This window comes from Agelaius phoeniceus, chromosome 5 (assembly GCF_051311805.1).
Source record: "Agelaius phoeniceus isolate bAgePho1 chromosome 5, bAgePho1.hap1, whole genome shotgun sequence".
Lineage (NCBI taxonomy): Eukaryota > Metazoa > Chordata > Aves > Passeriformes > Icteridae > Agelaius > Agelaius phoeniceus.
In genome coordinates this window covers 17357408-17375845 of record NC_135269.1, presented here as the reverse complement: position 1 = coordinate 17375845, position 18438 = coordinate 17357408, and the positions used below count along the sequence as shown (strand labels likewise).

The 18438-nt window shown below is 41.8% G+C and overlaps 1 pseudogene; it reads right to left on the bottom strand.

The window, feature by feature from the left end:
• Positions 1-16895: 16895 nt before the first annotated feature.
• LOC129119930 (cyclin-A1 pseudogene) lies at positions 16896-17974 on the bottom strand (annotated as a pseudogene).
• Between the last annotated feature and the right edge of the window lie 464 nt (positions 17975-18438).

Sequence of the window (18438 nt, the reverse complement as noted above, 5' to 3'; positions counted from 1 at the left end):
ACTCCAGGACTCAAGGTCTTCTCTTTGGAACCTCGAAGAACAAGTGTGAGCGATATAACAATAGAATTGGGGGGTATGGTCATGAGGCTCTGATTGTCAACATGTTCCCATATTTGCACAGAGTTTTAATGCACTTCAGAAGCTGGAGATAAGCCTACAACTCATGTGAAAATAGTAATTTTTCTTTGTGAATCTGTGGCTGTCAGTAAAACATACTGCTTTGGTGTCAAACTAAATTTCTCAGGATTTAGCTTACACAGAGGTGTACTTCATCTTCTTGCTGAAGGCTTCCTGGACCCCAGGAGAAGAGTGGAGAGCTGGAACTGACATCCCTGTAGAAGCTATTTGGATCAGTTGCCTTTAAAAATCTTGATGTGATAATAACCCTGATAGTCAGAATGCTTATCCAACTACATAAATATGAATGCAAGCCCTACATTCAGGCATAAATAACTCTCTATTCCTGGAGTTTTCTTTTGCATGTTGTCAACTAGGAAATCAAATTATCCATTTATTTGTTTTGTGCTACTGAAGCAAGGCAAGACATGGGAGGGTGAAGATGAGAATACAGACATTAATTTTCTATATTCACTCTTCCTAAAGAATAATGAACTTTAGATGAAAAAACACCAATAATTGAATTATTCCAACAGAATACAGGAATTTTTATCTCTTTGTGCTGACCAAATCCTCACTGTGCTTCACAAGTGTTGGTTGTGAAGCTGTTCTCTCCCAGAAAGTACCACAGGATAAGACTTCTGGCAACTAAAGCCCAATTCCCTGTCTCACCATGTTTGTGCTGGCAAGGCAGGGAGTGTTGTGTGTGAGTGGGTGGCAGGAAATGTGAAGGATGAGCTGTCAAGGGGTTAGGTGTGAGTGGGCTGCCTACATGTCTCTGAATTTTGTCTGTCCACATAGCAGCTTTATTTGATGCTGCAGCATTATGCCAACCTTTGGCAATTGGCAGTGAGCCCTCAAGGGAACAGGAGCAAGGTGAGTATAATCAGAGCAGTTTATATTTTCTATTTCCAGCCTACCCCATGCAGTGGAAGATTGCACTGTCGCGTATATGGTTCTTCTGGGGAATTGTGTGCATCTTTTCGGGAATCTGTGTGGGTGCAGCCATTCTCTGCACCTCCGAAGGAATAGGGGAGGAAGACACTCTGCTTTTAATTGTCCATGTGAAAACCTGTCCTCCAGAGGGGATGCTAGAATGCACACAAATAATGAGTCTTATCACACAGCAGGCTTTCCACATAGCTATCAGCAGCACAACCTCTCTGAGTACATTTCAAACAACAAATGCAAACTAGTAGATTAAACAATGAGAAAGCAAAGGTGGATAATTTTAAAGTCATATGAATTGCTCTATAAATGTCTTTTATCCTCAGTGAGGCTTATGTGTCGCTGCAAAATGCCACACAGTGTAGCAGTGCTTGTTTGTTTCATTCTGCAAAAGCCAATTCTCAAGGCAAGACAAATGACAGGTGAGTATATCCTGGTGGCCAAATATTTGCCAAAAGTAAAATCAATCTTTTTTTCTTTTCTCACTTTTTTTTTTTCCTTCTTTCCTGTCACAGTTTACTTCAAAGCTAAGCAAGAGCTAGAAGTAATTTCCCTTAACTCCTGTGCCCCTGTTCAGGCAGTGTAATGCCTGCTGCAATAGGTCAGGGCCTCAGCTCTTCTAGGAACCCTTGTTGATTTATGTGGCCAATAACACAGCCCATAACAACTCCCCAAACGCTGCTTTTGAATCATTATCAAAAGGTGAGTCATGGCAAACATCCTGTCCCTGATCTCCCCTCAGAGGGTGAGTTTCTTCCTTGGAAGAATCAGGTTTTATCCCTTCAGCATCTCCATCTGCTCCCTCACGTAATGCAGGATCCCATTCCAGATGCCTCCAGGCCGAGCAGAATGCTGGAGACTGCCTTTCACTGGCTCTGTGGCAAAGGGCTAGATGATTCCATAAGTCTTTTCTTTCCCACATTTCATTGCTGCCCAATTCCCTAACCACTTTACAGAAAGCAAAAGAGGAATTTGGTTCAGACTGATTTGGTTCAGATAGAATTCTGCTGCATGTGCAGTGGCAGGCTGAGAGGTGGGAACACATCCAGAAGTGTCACCAGGTCACTGGGGTCTCAGCTGGAGCAGTGGCCAACAGCCAATACCTTCAAAAATCAAACTCACTGGATTTGATAAGCCCAAAACGTGTGAGACTTTGCCCTTTTACTGAGCTCTGAGAATTAAAGCAACTGCTGAAGTTACTGGAAAGTGGGGGGAAAGCAAGAAAACAGAAAAACCCTGTAGCTTTGTCCAATTCATGTGTTTTCTGGAAAGTGTGCTTAGTTTCCCTTCTTATAAAAGGCATCCAGTCCTACCTGACAGGTTTACCTTGAAGACATTTTATTTCTGTCATTCTAAATTCCTTTTGAAAAGAAGGACAAGGGCAGAGATGTGCTTGCCAAATGCATTAATTCAAGATAGTAGCAGAACATCCAATCCATTTATAGCGAAATGGCTCAATATTAATCACCTCATTAGTAGTGTAATTCCCTAAAAATGTATGATAGAGGAGACAGTTAAGTAGAGCAAACATCCAGGGTTTGGAAGTGAATCTTTTAAGCAGCAGTAGCCTTTCAAAGCTTTTGAAATTTAATCAGAAGGATGCTGGTAATCTCAGATCACCTGTAGAACCTGTGTCTCTGTATGAATTGAACATGGGTACCAAATCCACCTGCAGGGAGATCACCTCTCTTGTCACCTCTTTGGAAATATCTGATTTACCTAGGTTGGATTATTAATTAACCCTCAGCAAGATGCCTCTGCTAAAAATAGAGGAAGGAAGGAAGGAAGGAAGGAAGGAAGGAAGGAAGGAAGGAAGGAAGGAAGGAAGGAAGGAAGGAAGGAAGGAAGGAAGGAAGGAAGGAAGGAAGGAAGGAAGGAAGGAAGGAAGGAAGGAAGGAAGGAAGGAAGGAAGGAAGGAAGGAAGGAAGGAAGGAAGGCATCCTTTCTGACTCCTATATTTGGGAATCTCTAAAGACTCAGCTGGAATGAATGTCCTATATGCAGATCCTGATGTTATCTCTTGTTATCTCACCCAAATACCCAATAATCAGAGGGAAAAAATTTGAAGTTTCACACAATATATACTGAAAAATATCCACAAATATTTTCCATTATGTAGCTCATATGAGAGCATGTGTGTCCCATAGACTAAAGGAAATCCAGTTCAGTGTCAGAAGCTTCTAAGACTAATAAGCGAGTTAAGGCCTTTCTAGCACAAAATCAAGGTATATTTTTGTTGCATTCAAACTATATAATGCCTTTTTTCAGGATTTTGACACTGGGTAAGTTGGATTCTGGGTTTGCCACTTTGAAATAATTTTTATACTTCCCATGTCATGATTTACAGACAAGCTTTCCTTTTCTCCCAAACCTCTGCCACGCACTTCTATTCTCCTCCATTCCTGCTCAAGAAAAGCCACCTCTGAGCTGGAGCAGAGTTCAGTGTGTGTGGCAGGGTTTGAAGGGACTTGAGCAGCCGCAATCCAGAATAAACTTTTCTGTGGTAGGCAGAGTGAACACAGTTCTGGGGGAGGAAAGGAGTATTTGGGCATGGCAAAAAAAGTAGTATTGATAGATTTGCCAAGCTACAGATGCTGAAATCCTGCTGAATTTTGGGGTATTTTACAAGTTATTTAATTGCTTTAACAGTACTCTGTTCCATATTAAAATAATCTTTCTCAAGATCCTGGCTAAATCTCTTTTCTGTTTTCATTCAGCAATTGTTTATTACTGCAGTGAAGCAGGAGGTTTGACTTTGTTTGACTTGGTGTATACCTCACTGCAAGGCCCTACCCTAGAAGAGCTGCAAAAGCAATCTTCTTTCTTTGGCACCGTTGGCACCTCACCCCAGCCCTGACAGGTAAGAAAAGTGGGATATTGCTTTATGAATTGCACTTACCACAGCTTTGCAAGCTTCTATTTGCATCTGCATTTGTGAACTTTTTAATCCATCCAAGAAGGAAAATCAGCTTAAAGAAATTAGGCTCTCAGCACAGGTAAAAAAGGGCTGTGAATTAACATGGTGCCCAGGTGATGTGCAGTAACATAAATTTCTTTGGATTTGTTTTGGATAATGTGACCAGAGGTTTAGAGCTGTTTTAGCAGTTTTGTTCTGGTGGAACTATTACAGGTCTCCATGACTGTAATAGCAACTTGTGCTTTGTGTGGTTTTCATGAGGTTGAATTGTCTTTACATTGATGAATCCCAGAGAATGCTCTTTCACTTAAAAGCTACCAGATAAGCCATGTCTCTGCCCAACACACACTGGGGGTGATCATTGACCATTTCTGCACAGCAAAGCCAACTTTATGCCCAGTTTTATTCTCTCACCAGCTTTGACAGCTCTCATCTCAGCAATAGATCCTGAGTGTCCAAAAGAAGACTTTCGAAAGGGTCCCAAATACTTTCCTCCTTATTTAGCATCACCATCTCAACTCTTCATATCTCCTCTGGAAACTGTTCACCTTTTTTGGAAACCTCTCTGCAAGCTACTTTATTAATAATGCATAATTTAATTTTTTTATTACTGACTTAAAGAAATAAAATTTTAAACACTGCATTAATGTGTAATGTATGAAATGAAGGGTGCTTAGTAGAAATTCATTAAGACTTGCCATTAATTTTCCACTTTTCCCTGCTGCCTCCATTTTGTATCTGTGGTCAGAAGTAATCCTGACCAAACTTTCTTTTACGGGATTTTTTCATCCCTGGCAGTGACAGGTACCACTGCCAGCAGTGTCAGCAGCTGTACAAGATGAGCAGAGGATACCTTTTCACCCTGAGGTCTGTGTTTGGGCATAACATGGAGCTGAGAGCCACCCCAGCCCTGATTCTCCGCACACCTTGCTGTTTCCAGGACACCTCTTGCAGGAATGTGCAGCCTCACCAAGCTGCCTGAGCACTTCATGCTTTTCACTTTGTGCTGTTCAATTGCATCTGCCACAGCTGCAACATCAAACAGGCACAGCACTTGGAAATGGATTGTACACCACAGTTTGAGAGCACCTGACACACAGCAAGATGCAGTCAGAGGCGAAAGCTGCTTCACTCTGACTCTATTGATTCCTGAATTTATTTTGCAGGAATTGGGCCTGGTAGCTATTGAAAGCAATAAAAAAGATTCTCTCCTGCAGGCACTACAGCAGGGTTTTCTGTGTGAGAAGCCTGCCAAACTGATCGCTGTGCAAACCAAACTCTTTCATGGAGGAGTGACATTATGCTCAAGCAGAGACAGTAGGAGCTCTTCCTTCTCTTACTAATGCACTGCATTTCACACCCAAAGGGCATTATTTGCTGGGAGAGTAAATATTTTGCATTTGTCCTAACTGCAGTCCTGAGTATTTTTACTGTTTGAGAAACCTAGAAAAAGAGTTTGCTCTTTCCCTTTAGCATGATCCTTTGTAAGGTTTTGTGGTGGTGCATCCCCCTCCTGCCTGGTCTGCACTATGATCTCAGAGTGACTGAAACACTCATTTCACAAGAGATTTTAAATGGCATGTGCCTGGGTTTCTTTCCTGCCGTTCCATGTGGTGTTGTATAATCCCTGAAAAACATACTTTTTCTCCCTTCTACCAAATACATTTAAAGAAAACAGGTTTTCAGCTCCTTATTCCATCAATGCTTGAGAAGAGGTCTACAGTTTTCCATCTTAGTAACAACTCAATTACCACACCTCCTACTCTGACCAGCAGAGTTGAAGAAAACTCTTAAAGATATCTGGTATTTTTATTGACATCAACAGCCTGAGATAAAATCTCAGTTGGATCCCCAGTGTCCATTGGGCTATGAGGAATTTGGGACTATCTCATGGGTGTGTTGCTCTTCTACTGAATTCAAACAAGTTCTCACCTTATATTTAATGTAGAAGTTGAAGAAATTAGTAAATTCTAAGCAAGACACAGAAGAATGTACAGCATTTCCAGTGAAACTGGGCTTGCCTTGATCTCATTCCCAAGCTGTAACGTGGCTTGATGCCCATAAAAGCCAGCCCAGTTTTGTTGAAAGTTTTATGAACTTCCTTCAGCCTTCAGCCTGGGAATTAACTCAATTTTCAGCCAGACAACATACCCCGATAGACAGTGTGTGAGTGGGAGGATATATATGTGTCATTGACATAGGTTTTCATATCTGTTTCAAGTAATACTTTAGAAAACAAGAACATTAATAACAGCTTGAAAAACTAACTTCAGAATAAACCTTGTTCAACATAGCTTGGGTCTAATATCTGCAGCTCAACACTAGTGGGAGTTTGGGTCTTTGATGCCACAGCCTGGAAACTGAAAGTGGATATTCTGAGTGCATTCACAGAGGGATCTTCTTCTTGGCACTCAACTCTTCCTCAATAGCTGAAAATTCCACAAGAGAGATTGCACATTTTTGGCCAGTGTATTTCTGATAGAGGACAAAATCTTGCTGTCAAAGATGATGAAGAAAACCCCAGTTATGTTTACCAAGGAAATTACCAGTACAGAAGTCAGGAAATGAAGGCTGTGGGAATTCTCTCACCATGGTGCTGGTAGTGGAAATCTCCAGACAGGCAGGATATTTCCAGCTTATACCTCACCTCTCATAGGTGCTCTGTCAGATTGTTCTTTCCTGATACCAATAATCAGATCAACTGTATTTTAGGGCTGTATATTTTCTCCTCTCTCCCTCTCTCTCTCTCTGCCTATACATGATAAAGACAGCAGTGGTGCTGCTGTACTTACTAAACCCCAAAGTAAAAGGACTTCCTGGTGTGTTCCTGGGGTGCTGGGCCGTGCTGCTTTGTGCTGTTTTCCAGCAGTGTTTGTGGCCTGGGAGCCATGGAACCCCTGGATAGATGGCATGGAAATGGCATGTCTGGAGTGCCATGACAGCTGACATATGTGGGCACAGCTCAGCCTGTGAAACAGGCTGTGCTTATGCATATTCATTAAATGTAAACTCATTATGTAAATGCACAGGCTTCACAGAGCATTTTCATTTGCTGGGTGTTTTCTTTGGTAGATCATAAATCACTGCCATGTTAAAAATCAGTCAGTGTATAAACTGTGTCAAATCCTTCATACAATGAAATAATTTTCAAAATTATATTCATTGTCATTAGGGCAATTTTTCCACCAAGAAATCATTTTCTAATGACATGACTCCACAGACAAAAGAAGCAGTTGCAATAATAAGGCATCATTCCTGTGCAAGAGCTGATTGGAAAGTCGGAAGACAAGAGCTCTGTAACATTGTAAATGACTGAATTTTGAATTGCAGAAAAACTATTTTTGACTACAAAACAAGCTGGTTGGGTTTTTTTCAGGTTAATATGTAAACTGTATTAGAATAGTTCATGTGTAAAGTGTATTAAAACTGTTGCATCCTGATTGAAAGGGAACAGTAGCTTCTTTTAATTATTGCCGGAAGAAAGGTTGTCCTTCAGAGATTTTTCTTCGTAAAACTAAAAAAATGTAAATTTACTTGCAAGTTTCCCTTTGCTGCAATTTTCCTGAAAAATGCTGGCTTTCAGCATCTTTAAGAGACCATAATGTAAAGCATACAGGAAATGCTGGTTTTCTTGCTTATAGAAGATCAGTGACTGTTTTGGGGTCTTTTTCAACAGACTGGGACACAGGTGGTTTTCCCTGAGAAGGCAGAGGAGGAAGCCAGGAAGAGGACCATGACTGTGGCTCAGCTCTAGAGCAACCTTGTACCATCCTGAAGATGAGAACTCATTGTTATCTTCATTCTTTATCAGTGTCTTGGGACACCTTGACTCAGACTAAGGCACAGCTTAGTGTGGTTTCAGATGAAGAGCAAAATAATATGTGGTGAGCAAAATGAAATGGTTTTGTGGTTGGGCCAATGGCTCAAATTAAATGAGGGTTTTCCACACTTGAAAGTAATTTCAAATTAAAGTGTGAACACAAATGGAAACAGTCATTTTTTGAAGCAATGCCCATGCAGGTATTCTTGTTCTCTAACACATGTGTACATTTTGGTATTGATTAATCCTCTTGGAAATTATGCTATATTTTTTGTAGAAAGAATGAGGACATCCAAAAAAGCTGCTGCTTAAGAAACAGCTACGGCACAAGGGCTTCTTTGGCTGGAGTCCTGCTGCAGATGGGCACATACAGCTTTCCTGGGTTCTCTTCTGGATAGCTGATTGCCGTGTTTTTCCCTGTTCCCAGCACACACCCAACACACAAGAGAGTTAATTGTCAGAGCTATCCCTGTGAAGTTGCTAAGCAACAATACTGGGCCCCAGCATCAGCTCTGCCACCAGGCACTCCTGCTGCCAAAGGATGCCTCTGGCTCAGCAGATGATTCTGCAGTCAGCAGGGAAATGCTCAGAAAACTTAGCTCACCCCCTCAGATCCCACAGTCCAATCCAGCTCACTTAACAAAAATAATTAGTAATTTCATTTTTGTAATTTAACTCCAGCTGATTAAAAATTATTCCAGTCTAAAATTTCTATAGTAAGACCAGTTTATTCTGTTAACAGCCAATCATTTCAGATGTTTAAACCGATCACTCCTACTTGAGATGAGCTGATTGCCTTTATGATTTTAAGGTATTATTGTAGTAAGTGAACATATATCTTGACATCCTATGAGGCTGAAGCAGGGTGAACACCTATTCAGTCACTGCAGTTATGCTTCCCAGAACTGAGCCTGAGATTTTCCAATATTATCACAGATGTTTTCAGCCTGGCGTCCCAATCAAAGCCAAAGCTATTGGGGAACTTGCAATCTTTGGGTAAATCAACAAGCCTTACAATCATTAAAAACACAAATCTGTGTACTCTTGTCATCCCAGCCTGTTTACAGATCAAGAATTCTGGGCCGCATCATCTGCTCTTAATGTAGCGTGTGCCCTGCGGAGTTTGCCCTCTGTGTGAAAGGTTCAAGCCCTGAATACTTTTGAGACAGCAGCAAAATTCCTAATCAGTAATGGAATCCATTGTTTTATCTATTCTCAGAACAAATAATTCTAGGGCTGCCAGAGGTAATAAAAACATTTTTATGGCTTAGTGTCCTGCAGTGGTTTTGAGGTCTGACTGAAGACAATGGCACTTAGTGGATTTACTTTCTGTGTCAATTCTCTGTCACCAAGCTAAGTAAAAGTCACACTGCAGCTTCTCTCCCTCACCAAGACAGTCATACTCTCTTGTTCTTTTTTCCTCACTGTGCTTAAAAATCTTGTAGGAACCTAATTATTGGTCAAGTTTGGCTGCACTTGGACCCCTCAGAAGCTACTGGAAAAAAGATAAGGTAAAAAAGCACTCAAAAGCTATGATTAAAATAGCTTCTTTTCCTTAAGGAAGCAGCCTTAGCAGCCAGTCTTAGTAACTCCAAAGAATCCATTCTTGTGCACATTTCCAGCTATCAAAAGTATGTGGATTTCAGCCTGAGGAAGGTATCTTGAATGAATATGTTTTCATCCAAATCCTAGACCCTTGTCAAAATGGCTTGTCACTCTTTCTTTGGTTTTGTTATAAGTAGTATTTTGCATAAATATTTATTACTCTCATTTTCTACGTTCACTTATGACACCTTGTTATCAAGTTTAGCAATATCACTGTTTTAACACATTTGATTTTTCAATTTCTTTGAATTTTTGGAGTCTCAAAAACTCTTATGGTCACTGCAGGTGTTGGCAGACTGAATTTCATTGACTAGCAATATGATTGCTTTATTTCTTTGCCTTTTCTACGCTTTAAGAAATATTTGGTAGTGCTATAGCAGTTTGTAGGCCACAGATGGAAATGGCTACCCTAAAGTTACCCTTTTATTTTGTTTGGTTTTATTGTGTTTATAGTCAGCCACATCCTGAAACTATTCTCAGCTAAATTCTGGAATATATTTTATAATGTTAAGCCAGAATTTTTCATGTCTTTTGATTTTCAAGCATATCTGTGCTGCCTTAGTCTGAAAGAGATTAAATATGTGTGCTGCTCTGGGAAGTTGGACCACACCTCTGGAAACCAGTGAAAGTAAGAGGGATAGCAGCAAAATAATCCCAGGCTCAATCAAATTTTATTGATGATTACAGCAGAGTATAATAGTGACCAGCACATTGCACAGTGACAAGTACACTGTGAGAGAAATTCCAGTTTTGTTTAGGTTAGTGGGAGTTTTATCCTCAACGTCAGTTGAATCAGGATTTACATTTTATTATTTTGGGGTTTGATAGTCTTACATAATTATACTCCATAGAAGATTGAAAAAAATCTGACATACCCTGCTCTTGTTAGTTTTGCTTTCCCTCTCTTTTTGTCAGTGTTTCTTTCACTGTAACCTTCTCATCTAGCATTTAGTTTCTTATCTGTATTAGGCAGACTCCATGCAGCACTTCACTGTTCACAGACTTTTTTCTGTTGAGCAGACAGTTGTTCTTTTTCTTTTTGGATGTAGAGTCTGAGCACCCCTGAGGTCATCCAAGATCAATAAGGGGCAGCAATAGCACTGTGCCATGGCTGGCAGCTAAAAACTGTTCTGCATCAGCCTCTTGAGTGCACAAGTGGTTTACCTTGGGGGACTGGTAATGACATGAGGAGCCTTCTCCACAAAGATGCTGGAAGGGGCCTCACTAGAGCACCTTGTTAAAATTTCCCTTTTGTAAGTGGAAATTGCTTTGCCTCAAAGGTCAGCCCCTTTTCACGTATCACTTAATCATGACTATGAAAGATGACTTATCTCTGAGGCTATAAAAATGTTTTTCCTCCTGACATACTTTACATTAAAATGTTTTGGGTTTGTTTTTTTAAATAAGAAAAATTAGATGATATGACACCTTAAAATTACCACCAAAAGGAGTCCAATATTACCTAAGAACATGAACATTCCGGATTCCCAGATAAAGCCCCCTACCCCTCATGTCTAAAGTCCCAAATGGAATTGTGAAGAACACCATCAAAATGAAGACCATTTTCACCCATAAAATGACGGCAGATTGGTGGCCTTTTCTTCACTGTTTGTGACAGGGAGGTGATGACAACTTTCTATTATTAAAGCTAATAAACAGAGAAATCATTGTCACCATGGTTCTGCTTTCACCAAACAAATAAAATTTGTCACTGATGGCACACTGAACATTAAACTAAGCACAGAGAAGGTTCAGGGTGAAATCCTGGTCCCTCTGGAAACACTGGACCTTGAAGCATGACTTGAACATCCCTATAAGGGAAGTGATTCAGTGTCTTAGCAAAATCTCTTTTTTTTTTCTCTTCTGTGCACTGTAAGAAAGCATCCTGGTGATCAGCACTTGTGGGTTTTATGAGTCCTTCACAGGTTCAGATGATCAATACCACTGGAATACTTAATATATCTTTTCTAACTATGAGCAACAGCCATGGTGGCAATGGGAGAATGTTGAAAGTATATGTAAAAATTTAATCAATAAAAAAAAAAAAGAGAGGATTCATGGAAGATTAAATTTATTAAACACCTTTAAATGTAGGGTCAGTTTTATAGTAAAATCATGAGTCAAAAAAAAAATTTCAGGTCAGCACCTGAGTCAAACCTTGACCTGAGTCAAACCTTGGTGGTTTTGTACAAACAGAAAGCCTCATGTCTGTTCCTCAAAACTGAACTCAAATTTATTTGAATCTCCTGTTTTCTGAAAAGTGGCTGTCAGCTTCTTCTGTGAGTATTTACTTAGTAAAAGCTAACCTGCTATTTAAAGTGTTGCAAAAGTGGCTTAACTGAAGTCTTATTTTCAGTCAGTTTAAATGAACAAGTTCAGTCTTGTGCAGATGCACTTAAATCAATGTACAGCTGCCATATAAAACTCCATTTATTGAATTAAGCTAGATCAACATAAGCCAGTTGTAAATCAATTTAACTGTGTCCATACATGGATTTGCTTGATGTTTAATGAAACTGATCTAAAAGAAAAAATCCACCCGAAACCCCTGCAATTTTCCTTTGCAGGCAAAACCTATATTATGTTAATTTATATGGAACTAGAACTCCTCTGGCAAAGGTATTGAATAGCAAGGAGAACTGAAGTGCTGAACATCAACCTGAATTCTTGGTCTTGTAATTTTGACTATGAAGATTTTTTTGCATGAAGCCATGTTTCTCCCTCAGTGAGATTTAACCCATGCATTTATCTTCCCAAATGGCTGGGATTTTTTTTTGTTGTAAAGTAAGCTGATTAACTTAATCCAAACAGGATTTCACCCAATGTTTTTGTGCTGTCAGTAGCTGCACGAGCTCCTCACATCAGCAGTTACGTTCTTAATGAAATAGCCTGGGCTTTCAGTTTGATTTACGGATACAAGCAAGGAAAACTTTAAATTCAGTCAGAAAAATTGTCCATGTGTTGTTTAGCCAGGATGTTCTGGTAGGGCTTCCTTTGTATCTAGGAAATTGATGCTGCCATGAATTTATGGCTTCTAATGACAGTGATCTTCAGTTTGTTCCTCATTAAAAAACATTAGTTCTAATTAAAGCTCCCACTTTTTGTACTTCTGGAAACTGTGTAAAGAATAATCATCCTTGTACATGTATCTATTGCTTAGTGAACCAATATTTCCAGAATTTATGGCATTTCTTCTCCAGGTCACTAGTTTTAGTGAGTACCTTTAAAGAGCATCAAGAAAGAAAAAGTTCAGACTTGAACAACCCCAATTCCTAATGTCTTATCTGAAAATCAAATATCTACAGCCATGACAAACATATACATAAAATACCAAATGGGTCTCTATGGCTTTGTCTAGACTTTTATTTCCCCCAAAATACAGCTGTTATTCTGATAAAAGCTATTGCTGCTCCCTGCAGACTTCCCCTGGCCAATAGGCAAAGACAACTCCAGCTACAGTCACACTTCTGTTTGTGTTGTGCTCATCCCCATCACATGTCCTGCACAGCACTCAGAAATTCAGTAGGATCATGAGAAAATAGTAGTGGTGTAGCCTTTCACACTCATTTGACCTGGAATAATGTATACATCTAACAGCATTAATTTTGTACATGCTCATTATTTCCTACCTACACTGCAGAGCAATACCAGATTTCCCAGTGCCAGAGCCTAATGAATATTTTCTATGGTATAGAAGGAATTATTTGCCTGTAGTGGACTCTTCTTTGTTGTTCTGAGTTTTCTGGTTTTCTGTAGGCACTGAAAGGAACTGTCGCTGCAGGCCCCCAGCTGGGTAATAATTAGCATTAACTCCATGATTCTCCAAAGGTTGATCAATCACTTTATTAGACTACATTTATTAAGAAACCCATTGCCCTTACAGACAGTCACGATACAGGTGGACCCAATTGGTCCTTCAATCTAAGCACCATCACCACTGGCCAATTCAGAAACCACCCTTTGGTGGAGCAAATCTCCATAACACATTCCACATGTTCACAACAACAGGTGCAGCAAGTGAAGATAAGAATTGTTTATCATTCTTTTCTCTGATCTTCTCACAGCCTTCCCCAGGACAGTGCCTGGGGAAGTTGTGCATTGCTCTCTGTGGCCAGAGAGCTGCTGTCACAGGGAACTTCAATAAAAGAACACATATGGAAAGAAAACCCACTGAATATGTACTAAGGGCAAACCTCTCTGCCAGGCAGGGCCCTCTCAGGGCTGTTGTTCCCAGCACAGTGTGAGCACAATGTTCTCAGTATAACACTACTCCAAACATCCAAATGTGTGGAGATTTTTAAGGGGGAAAATTTAGAAAACCACCTTGGATTCTCTGCAAGTACTTTCAACCTGTACTGGTACAGTTATCTTCAATAAACTATCCATATACTGAAGGAATGCGACCAGGAGAATAAATAACCAGATTTGACATGTTTCATTACCAAACATGGAAGTTCACAATGTCTTGTTTGTTGGCATCAGCATGGAGATTCAGGCCACTATATCCTCTGGAGACAGCCCTCTCTTATTTTTGATGTTTTTCTGCCTGTTACTCACCTAGACTCAGCCTTCCTCATCTCTTATTCCCTGTCTTTTGTACATATATTTTCCTATCAGCTCAGTCTCTCAAATCAAAATATTGTCCTCTTTTCATCTTCCTTCCCTATGTGTCTTGTTCCAGATCTTAACTTTCCTCTAACAGTGCTGAACATGTAAAATTATCTTAAGAAAGGATGTTCTTTGTTTTTTGAGACTTTCAAGCCTAATCAACAAGAGTGGAGATTTAATTGGTGAAACACAGAGAGTGCCAGCAAGCTGCAAGTGATGCCCAGGTTTTAAAAAAATAAATCATTTGTGGGTAGAACCGCCTTGTTAACGTTTAGGGCTGGACATGCTTCAATGATCCCACCCCATGCAAAGGCTAACAAAGCTTGGGAAGAAGAAGGTCCAGTGAAAATGGACACAAAGAAGACAGAATTTACAGACCAAAGGGACATCTGTCAGAACTCCCAAGATAAGGAAGTTCCTGCCAAGCTCCTGCTGCCACCTTTTCTTTCAGTCTTGTGCCCTCTAAAAATGTCTCTAAAAATGGTTTGATTTTCAAGCTATTGGTCCATGAGGTAATGCTAAATAGTCTAGGAAATAATTTAATTTTCAGATAAAGTATGTTTTTTATTCAGATGGTGACCCACAAAAAATTCAGATAGTTGAGAGGCTTTACTGAGCAGCAGACTTAGGAACTCCTGCTCCAGAAACTGTTTCCATGGTTAATTTGACAATAAACTTTTGAGTATGTAGAAAGACTTATTTTTCAGCCTCAGATTTATAACCCGTTGGGTTGGCAAAATCTTTTATGAATTCCATAACTACATTTTGGCCTGACTTAATCTTCCATGCAAAGCATCAATTCTATTTCTGTTCCCCAAACCCATCTATTTTTACACAGGAGCTTTGTGTGTCATCCTCTGCATGGTCCTGGCTGCCACACTCCCAGACTTCATCCAGTCCCACATTTTCCAGAGCATTGTCTTCCCAAAAACTCCTGTCTCCCATGACCCTATTTTCAAGCTAGCAGCTTCTCAGTTCCTACTATTGTCTTTAGTCTCCACTGCTTCCAGGCACATACATCTTTTCCTTGTCTTTTCCTTTTGCTTTTCAGTGTATTCTTCCTCTTGTTCCTGCAAATCCAGCTCCCTCCTGGTAGTTTCTCCTCCTGAATCTGAGCTGAGCTCCCCTGTCTGCTCCATACCCAGCCCTTGCTTTTTTATGCTGCTGTTCCCATCACTTTCAGCAGAAGCAAAGAATTCCTGTGCTATGGCAGTGTAAAATCATACACTTGGGGGTTTTTTACTGATAAACAAGGTTTATCCCATTCTCTTTGAAGAACTTCTATTCCAGCATATTTGGGGAAGCCTTTTAAATTGTTTCAGAGAGACAAATAAGAAGTACCAATTTTTTTTCCCCCCCACGTTCCCAAATGCTGCATGATTCCCAGGATCTCAGCTAGAACTTTGCAATTAGGCAATTTTAAAGCTTGTCAGAGCTGCAGACAATATGAGGCCAGACAATGCAGCATAGACATAACACAATTACAGTGAGTGTTCCAGTTATAAAGTAAGATGAGATGTGCATAATAGGAAAAGGAGTGACTGAGGGCAGAGGGGAAAATTAAGGGCTCAAATTCCTTCCTCAGCTTCAGCAGTTCTTAAACAATTGTAGGGAGCTGCACGCTCCAAGTGGGTTTGAATTTGTCCCATTACTCTCTAGGGTGGAAAGCTGCTCCTTCTGTCCTGTTCCTTCCCCAGACAAACACCCCATTTTCCTATTCTGGGCTCAGGCTTATTTCTCTGTTTCTGGTAAAATCATCCTCTTCACACAAGCGTGATCCCTGCAGCTCTTAAAATCCAGAGTCACCATGACCTGATGTAATACAGTTTGTTGCCGCCGCTTGGGGCATGGCGTCTCGGGTTGAGGACGGCTCAGAGGCAGCACCTTTGCCACATGGACCAAGCACACGCACACACCAATGTGGTGGATGGTGAAATGGCGTTTATTAACGGCTGAACGGGGTAATTTATAACAGGGGGTAACGGTAAGGGAACGGTAAAAGGGGAGGGGTTCCGCCTGAGCGTAACATCGCGATATCTTGAGCGTAACATGGCAATATCTTCCCACATTTCCCCTCCCCCGCCTTTTACGACCAGCTAAAAACATAGAAAATGCTAAGGTTAAAACTGACAAGTGGGAAACATGTAACTGGCAAAATGCACCGAACTTGAACAATGTAACACAACCGCAACAAACTTGTAACTGTAAATGTTTAACAAACGAAAAGCTAACTATCTCTAACTGGTTTTTCTAAAAAACCCACAAACTTATTTAAAATATAAGGCGATCAGTCGTGGGGGCTGACTCAACCATGACTTTGGATATCTTCACAGGACCTCCTCAGTTTTTTGGCTGATAATTGTTAACACAGTTGACGATTTGAAATCATACATTTATCACAGCACCGAATTACCCTCCCAGAGTCTGCGACAGCTGACCTTAAAACAAGAGAGATGTGGAGAACTCATGTCCGGATTCATGTTTCTCCAAAACGCCCTTTGAACCTTTTGACGCAGAAAAAACTCTGGGTTGATTGGCATTCCATTCAAGTAGAGCCAGAACCTGGCCAGAGTTCGAACTCTACTTGATGGATACCACTTAAACTGATCTCTGCGCCGGCTTCTCCTTTAGTTCGGTCACTGAGTTTTTCACGACCCCAGTATGGTCTGCCATTGGGCCGCTTGATGATTCGTCACAGCCTTTAGGAAGATACAGGCCACGGGGGCATCTGAGGATTCAGTCCTGCAAAACAAACTTCACAAATTTCATTGGTTTTTGCCCTGAAGGTCCGGTTTTATTGACTTATTTTTCTCGACGGCTGCGTACCCTCACCCTGTGCTTACCAGCCTCCAACCCGTTTCCCATTCTCCTAACTCATTTTTAATCATGACTTGTGGGCCTTCCTCTAGTGCCCGGGTGGCCCAGTGTCACGATATTAAGGTGTTCTGCTGGCCAGAAAGATCTGTTCACTGTATAGTTTGCTAAACAGTAGGCTACTGCAGCAATTTTGAAGGAAGGTACTTCAGAAGAGGATCAACTTAAAGGGGACTCAGCTCTGCAAGATACCTTGCAAAGTTCTCTGTGCTCGTACAGATTCCACGTCTCTGAATATACTGAAGGAGGAACTGGTTGATGGTTGGGGCTATTAGGTCAAAACCCAGCACTTTGAGAAGCAAGTGTTCCATTCTTAGCAGCTGCTTCTTTGTGTAGGTATCATCTGTTACATAGACAAATTCATCCACATCTGGTGGGTAGATCTCTTCATACTTCGCAGCCAGAAGAATTGCTGCTGTTCCCACAAGCTGTAACTTCCCTCTGAGAGCAGACATGCAGGAAAGAAGCCTGTCCAGGAAGTTCACTGCCACGTACAAAGTCTCTGTCCGAAGTTTATAGTCTTCCCCTACTTCTGCCAGCCAGTCTACCAGGATAGCACGCATTCCTGTTGTGATATCAGGCTGCTTCTTCATGTAGTAGGGCTTGGGCCTAAATCTTACTTCTGCCCCTCGGAGGTACTGATGAATGTCTTCTGCATACTCTCCCACAGCCAGAGTTACAACATCTTCCACTACCATAGGAGAGCCTGAACTCAGATCCAGCAGCCGATGAATACTGGATGTCATTGCACTGGTATCCAGTTCACAGTGGCTTAATTCCAGCTCTTCAGACACTTGGCAGCTGTAGTTTTCTTTCTCTTCTGAATCATCTATGTAGATAACAAAACCTTGCTTTGATGCAGCACTGATGATGCAGTTGGGCACTTCATCTTTTCTAGATGAAGTGATGGTGTTTTCAAAGCCAGAGAAGCGCTTGATAACAGCAGCACCCTGGCCGCCAGGCTGCTGCTGCTGCTGCCTGTTCTCCGTCAGCACCCCCAGCACGGCCCGGCCGCCGCTGCTGCGGAGGGCAGCAGTGCAGGACTCTCGCCGCCCCGCACGGCTCTTCTCTCCGGTGCAATGCATCGCCCCGACCTCGGTACCATGCTGCCTGGCTCTGCTCGCCACCAGCCCACGGAAGGGTCCAGCTGCCCCGCGCCGCCCAGGCTGCCCGCCAGCCTTGTGTAGGTGCGGCCGCTGGAGGCAGTGGATGTTGGCCGTGGCCAGTTGGGAGCCCAGCGGCTCAACCCCCCGGCACGCCGTCCCACCGGCCCCGCCGGCCATGCCAGCCGCAGGCCACCATGGTGACCCCCCCTTCTGAGGCTCGTCACCCTGCGGTGCGTAAGGCGGAGGCCCTGCCCTGGCTCCCTCAGACTCCGAGTCAATAGCAGCGCCCCACGCCTCCGAGTTAACGGCGGCGCTCCGCTCCTCCGAGTCAATGGCGGTGCTCCGTGCCTCTAAGTTGATGGCTGCACTCCATGCCTCCAAACTAATCGCCACACTCTGTGCCTCCGAGCTAACGATCGCGCTCTGCACCTCCAAGCTAACGA